Consider the following 6347-nt stretch of genomic DNA (forward strand, 5'->3'; position numbering starts at 1 on the left):
CGGGCATGGTGGTGCGAACCTGTAATCCTAGCTACTTGGGAGGCTGAGGCAGGAGAATCATTTGAACTCAAGAGGCGGAGGTTGCAGTGAGCTGAGATCAGGCCACTGCACTCCAGCCTGGGCGACAGTGAAAACCTGTCTTTAAAAAAAAAAAAAAGAAAAGAAATCATGGGTAAAAGAAAAGGAGCCTATGAATGATTAAAAAAAGAAAAAGAAAAACAAAAAACATAACTACCTAAGTACAAAAACAAAATGTAGGAAAAATCATTTCTAATTTCAGAGTGGAGGTCTTTCTACGCGAATTATAAACCCCAGAAGTCGAAAAGAAGAAGTTTGACAGATTTGGTACAAGAAGAAAAAAACCGAAGGGTGAAAGACACCATTAACAAAGTTGAAAGAAGAGAAATGGGGTGGGGGGAATATTTGCAATATGTGTAAGAGTAAAAAGAGTAAATTAAGTCAACAACTCCAATTTATCAACCATTACCTTGGTAAATATGAAAAGAATTATAATAGTCACTGTTGGTGAGGAAAACAAAACAAGCCCTTTCCAAGATGATCCATGGCTGTATAAGTTGGAGGACAATTTGGAAGTATCTAGCAAAATCAAAAGTGTACATACCCCTTAATCTAGCAGTCCCACCTGTAAATAGCTATGTATTTGCCAGAAATCACAAATGTCTGAAATACACATGAATGAAAAGATACCTCTTTCATAAAATGTAAAATGCATTAAGGCTAATGCTTTTTTTATTCCTACAGGAAAACGTCAAAAAAACAAAAAAAAAAGAGTTTACAAAACAAATACCACCTGGATGACAGTGATGGTAACAAGCCATCAGTTGTAAGATGCATCCAAGCACCAAAAATGATAAAATGTGAAGGCAAAAAGTCTTTTTTGTTTAAGAATTGATGAAACAGGATATAGCTATAAGAATGGAGTTTGCAGCATTATTTGTAATAATGAGAAATAGGAAACATTTAACAATAAAGGGAATAATTAAATTATGGTATGGGCACCGCAACTAAATACTCTAGCCATTAGGAAGAATGAGAGAGATATGTATGTTTTGACTTGGAAAAATCTCTAAGATATATTGTTAAGAGGAAAAAAGCAAGTTACGGTATAATATATAGTATATATTAGAGTTTCACTTAGGAAAAATGATATATATGTATATATGCAAGTATACAAATTCCAAACTGTTTCTACAGGATGCATAGAAATAAAAATACATTTGCCTAGAAAAAATGTCTGAAAGGATATATAAATAGTGTTTACATATGAAGAGGGAAGTTGAACTGGGAGAGTGGACTTTTTTTTTTTTTTTACTGTACCAATTTGTTATTTTAAAAAAATTTTAAAACAGTAGGTTATAATGATGTTTTACATTATAATGTAAATGTTAAATCTGGAAAATATAGAGAAGTATAAAGAATAAAATAAAAATACCTAGAATTTAACCACCAAGATAAATAGCACTATTAATAGTTTTTGTACATTTCCTTATGATCCATTTTCCTTTTCAAGGAGATACATATTGATACTGTTTCTTAAGAGAAACAGGAAAAGCAGATTTACATGAGGAAGATGATAAATCAATTTTGGGACATGTTAAATTGGCATTGCCTGTGGGACACTGAAATTGTGTTGTCAAGTAAGCAATTCAATATATGGGTATGGCATTTAGGGGAGCTCATGGTCAACTTAGAGTATTAATGCTTTCTCTTTCAAGTAAAGAATTTTAATATTCATGTGTCTGACACCAATAAAAATGTAGTTCCTTGGGGCAGCATAGTGTAACACAGCTTATTAGCCTTGGGCTTTAACAAACCTTCCTTCCCTGCTGTTCCCCACTCCTACCCCAGCTGTACCATCTTTTAGTTCTGTCCATCTTGGGAAAAACGTTTAAGAAAAGCCTCTGTTTTCTCATCTGTCATATGAAGATAATGTTACTTTCCTTGCTAGGTTGTTACAAAGATTAAATGAATAAACACCTAGCACTGTCTAGGGTGCCTGGTTGGCCCCTTAATATTTTAGTTTTCCTATTGTTACCTACAAAAAAAAAAAAACCCAATAACAACAACAAAAAAACGGAGCTTATTTGTTTGTTCATTTTAAATTAGAGATAAGAGAGAAAAAGAAGTATTGGCCTGGTAAATCCTTATATGAAGTTAAGGCAAAACAATTTTATAAGTTCATTTTGACCTTGTTTTGATCTTTCACAACATGTTTTGAAGATTACATTATATCTATCTATTTCTCTTTAAGGTTTGCACAGACCTTTGGTCAAAATTAACAAAATCATGACCTGATAATTTGATATAATTGAAAGGAAATAATTTATGAAGATCTCATACAATAATTAATTACACTTATTCTCAATGATTTTTTTTTTTCATTTGGCATCAAAGATCCTCAACTGACAAGGACATTAATAATCTGCTAATAGTGTTTCAAACTTGGCCACCCCTAAAGGGTTAAATCACTCTACTCAAGTGGGATTTGAATTGCTTCTCAGTGCTGAGGGTCACTGCCACGGTTAAACGACAGATGTTTTCCTGAAAATCCCGTGTATCCTTTCTGGTGATATGAAGTTCAATGTCTGCAACAACAGGGTGGTGTTCTTTAATAACTGTTAAATTTACTCTTTAGAGACTTTACCAAGATGTCCTATTGCTCCTAGAGAACTCCCTTGACACCCAACTCTGCATTTTCTTTTTGCATAATGCCTGCAATTTAGAGCCACCAGGCTCCTTGTTGTGTAACTCCTGTGTCCTTAGTTCAGTATAACCAGAATACTCGTAAATCTCCTTTTCTTCCAGTAGCTTTCTGCAGCAGCTGGGGTATGACAGTGATGTCCCTGATCTATAATTCCAGACAGCCCTAGGGTGAACAGATAAACCAATCCAAAGCCACTACGTCAGATAAAATGATGTTGTTTGCACAACTCAGTGCCCTCAAGAGATAGTCATGTAATACTCCCAATTTGTATTCTGCATAAAACTCGTTTTACAAGTTATAAACTTCCTATGGGGAACAAATGTATCCAGCTAAAAGATGCTGAACATATGACTATATAATGTAATTTTAAACTCAAAAGGAGTGGGCTAAGCCTTTTCTATCCTAGAAACTGAAAGCTATACATAAAAAATCCTGTCTAAGTATGACATTCTTCAATTTGGAATTCTAATTAAGCAATGTTTTCCTGAGACCCTGGGCTTCATACATAATGTTAGGAATATAACTGATTAATATAAATATATGAATTGTACTTATGATATTTAAGTATCTTATTCATAGTCATCACAAAAAATTTAACTGATTGTTTTCTTATTTGTACTTTATTGACTTACAGTTGAGGCATCTAATTAAATGATTTCTGTGGTTACATTAATTACATTGGAGAAACCTTGGCTAAACCATGTGTTTGTATTTATTTGCATGGTACTTCCTAATTCTTCTCTCATTCTAAATCAGGGATTCTCAGTCTTGGCACTATGTGGCCAAAACTGGATAATTCTTTGTTGTGGGAGGCTGTCCTATGCATTGTAGGATGTTTAGCAACATCCTTGGTTTCTACTTAATAGATTCCAGTAGCATACAGCAGTGAGACCATCAAAAATGTTCCCAGACAGTGTCAAATGGCAGGCAAAATCTCTCCTAGTTGAGAACCACTGGTCTAGATACATTAAAGGAAGTTAGGTGTGGAATTTGAACTAACTTAGAGCAGAATTCTAAATGTTCTGTTAAAGGTATTAAGATTTCCCTAAAACGAAACAATGCAGTTTAGATTCAGCTGTTCTAGGAAGTATTCCTGGGTTTTCTCAGCCTTCTTTCTCCATATTCGCCAGTAACTCTGAGCCCCCTGACCCCCTGCTTACTTCGGCAGAACAGGCACAAAAATGTGGAGCTGTTTCTTTCTCCACTCTACACTGTGGGCCTCTGCTTCCCAGAAAGGTCTTGTGTCACTCTTTTTTCTATCTCCAGCTTCTAGCACAGTGCATGCCACATAATAGATGCCCCAGAAAGGAATTTGTTGGATGAATGAATGCTACAGCTATTTTTTTTTCTTTCAGATGTTTCATCTATAAACATATAGACTTTAAAAAAATATGTGTAGGGATTTTTATTTTGCTTTCTGGTATCTCTTTAACCTGTATGACTTTGTTTTCTTGAAGCATTATTTATTCATCTTATGTATATTGGGTGCTTACTATCTGCCAGATACTGATGCTTGGAGCTAAGTGTATGGTTATGAAGGAAACAGATATAATCCTTGTCCTTAGGAATCTTAAAGACAATTAGGAGGCAACTACACTTCAGGAATGACCTACTTACCCAAGTCTATCTGACAACACCGATTTCCACACAAAATTGTATAAAGCCTAGAAACTGCCTCTAGATACACTGTACATAAGAAACATGCCCTGTAGGCTTCATGGGTTTCCCTCCTGCTTCAGAGATCCCAAATTATTTCTTCTAACTTCATCCATGATCAAAACCCCACAGCAGAAAATTTGTAGTCAACGGTGGTGGTATGATTGCTAGGAAGTACAGCGCATCTTCAAATAATATTGTTTTGTTATAATGTTGATGAGTGAGCAAACACTGATTCCTGGCTGGGCCACTGTTTATGTGGAGTTTGCATGTGTTGGTTTTCTCTGGGCACTCCAGTTCCCTCTAGCATCCCAAAGCTGTGCATGCTAGATGAATTGGAGTGTCTAAATGGTCCCAGTCTGAGTGAATGAATGCATATGGGTGAGCGTACCTTGCAAGGGAATGGCGTCCTGTCCAGGATGGGATCCTGCCTTGTGTCCTGAGCAGCCCAATGGACTCCATTCACCCACCACCCTGAATTGGAATAAGTGGGTTGGACAAATGAATGAATAAATGAAAAAATACAAATTTCTATCAAAATCAAAATTTTTAAAGTAGACAATCATCATACAAATGCACAACAATAAATGATGCGGTATGGAAGTGCTCAGCGAGCCCGCCATATTTGTGATTGGTTTTGAACTGCACGGTGGGAGGAGGTGGTCCTTACAATTTTTGCTCTGCAAACATGTTCCTTGGTTTAATCCGCCAACACTATGGGTCACTCACTGATTCACCAAAAATTGGGTAAATAATTATCTTACTTGTTTTTATTAATCTTTCCTAAACATATGTATACTCATATGTATTTCGTGTTTAATGTCTTTATTTAGTGTTTTTTGTCTTTAGGTATTTGGTGGTGTTTTCTGAGTAGATATATGCCACAGGAACTTAATCTTTTTATATTAATTAGCCTGTGGTAAAATTAATTTCGTTATAGTTGTTTCACTTAAAGTTGCAGTTTCCAAGGAACCATCCTATGATGTGAAGTGAGGACTTAATTGTATATAACATAGAGACAGTGCCCTGTTCTTCAGTTGGTCGCTTCCTACGAGGGGGCCTCCCAGGAAGTAAGAGAGGCAATATTCCAAGGAAGATTTTGAGAGAGGGAGAAAAGGCGTTGAATAGCTTTCTTTCTCCTCTAGTTACAAATGTATCCCTAAGTTTCATTCAGATCCCTCAGCTATCTGAGTACTCAGAGTATAGTAAGGAAAACAGGTCAAGCTCTCTAGTCCAGTAACAAAAATAGGTCAAACTCTCTTGTCCTTACCTCTACCTGCTTGCTTACTTTCTTTAATTTCCCTGAAGTTACCACTCCTTGTACCAGCTTTCTATATACCCCAACGAGTGTCCACATGAATATTTGCTCACACTACGTGTGGCCACTGCCAAACACTGATGTCTCTCTGCGTGCCCTCTCTGAAAGCTTCCTGTGAATCTAAATTTGGTACTGTGTCAGCAATATCATATGTGATCCTGCCCCTGTCTTTCTAATCTCTTGTCACTCTTCCCCTTACCCATTATGCCACAGGTACACTGTCCTTTCTACTCCTCTGATATATGACACTTGTTTCTGTCTTTTAGCCATTGCGGTTATTGTTTTCTTTGCCCGGAATGCTCTTTTCCCAAACCTTTGCATGACTGGTTCCCTTTCATCATTCAGCTATGTTAAATTGCAGCTTCCTCAGAGAGGATTTCTCATGTAGTCATTCTCTATCCCATCACTCTGTTACCACTCAGCACTATCTAAAATGATTTTATTTATTTGCTTATCACATGTCTCCTTCACTGGAATGTAAGCCCCATGAGAACAAGAATTTTGTCTTTTAATTCAGCACTGGTACCTCAGCACCTAGAATGGCAGGCACTCAATGAACACAACCAAGGTTTTCTCAATGGGTTGTTACAACTTTTCCCCTCAGGATTAGTTTCATGATGATTCTTAGTTTAATTTGAATCCCTTTTA

The sequence above is a fragment of the Theropithecus gelada genome, chromosome 1 (genome assembly GCF_003255815.1).
Source record: "Theropithecus gelada isolate Dixy chromosome 1, Tgel_1.0, whole genome shotgun sequence".
NCBI lineage: Eukaryota > Metazoa > Chordata > Mammalia > Primates > Cercopithecidae > Theropithecus > Theropithecus gelada.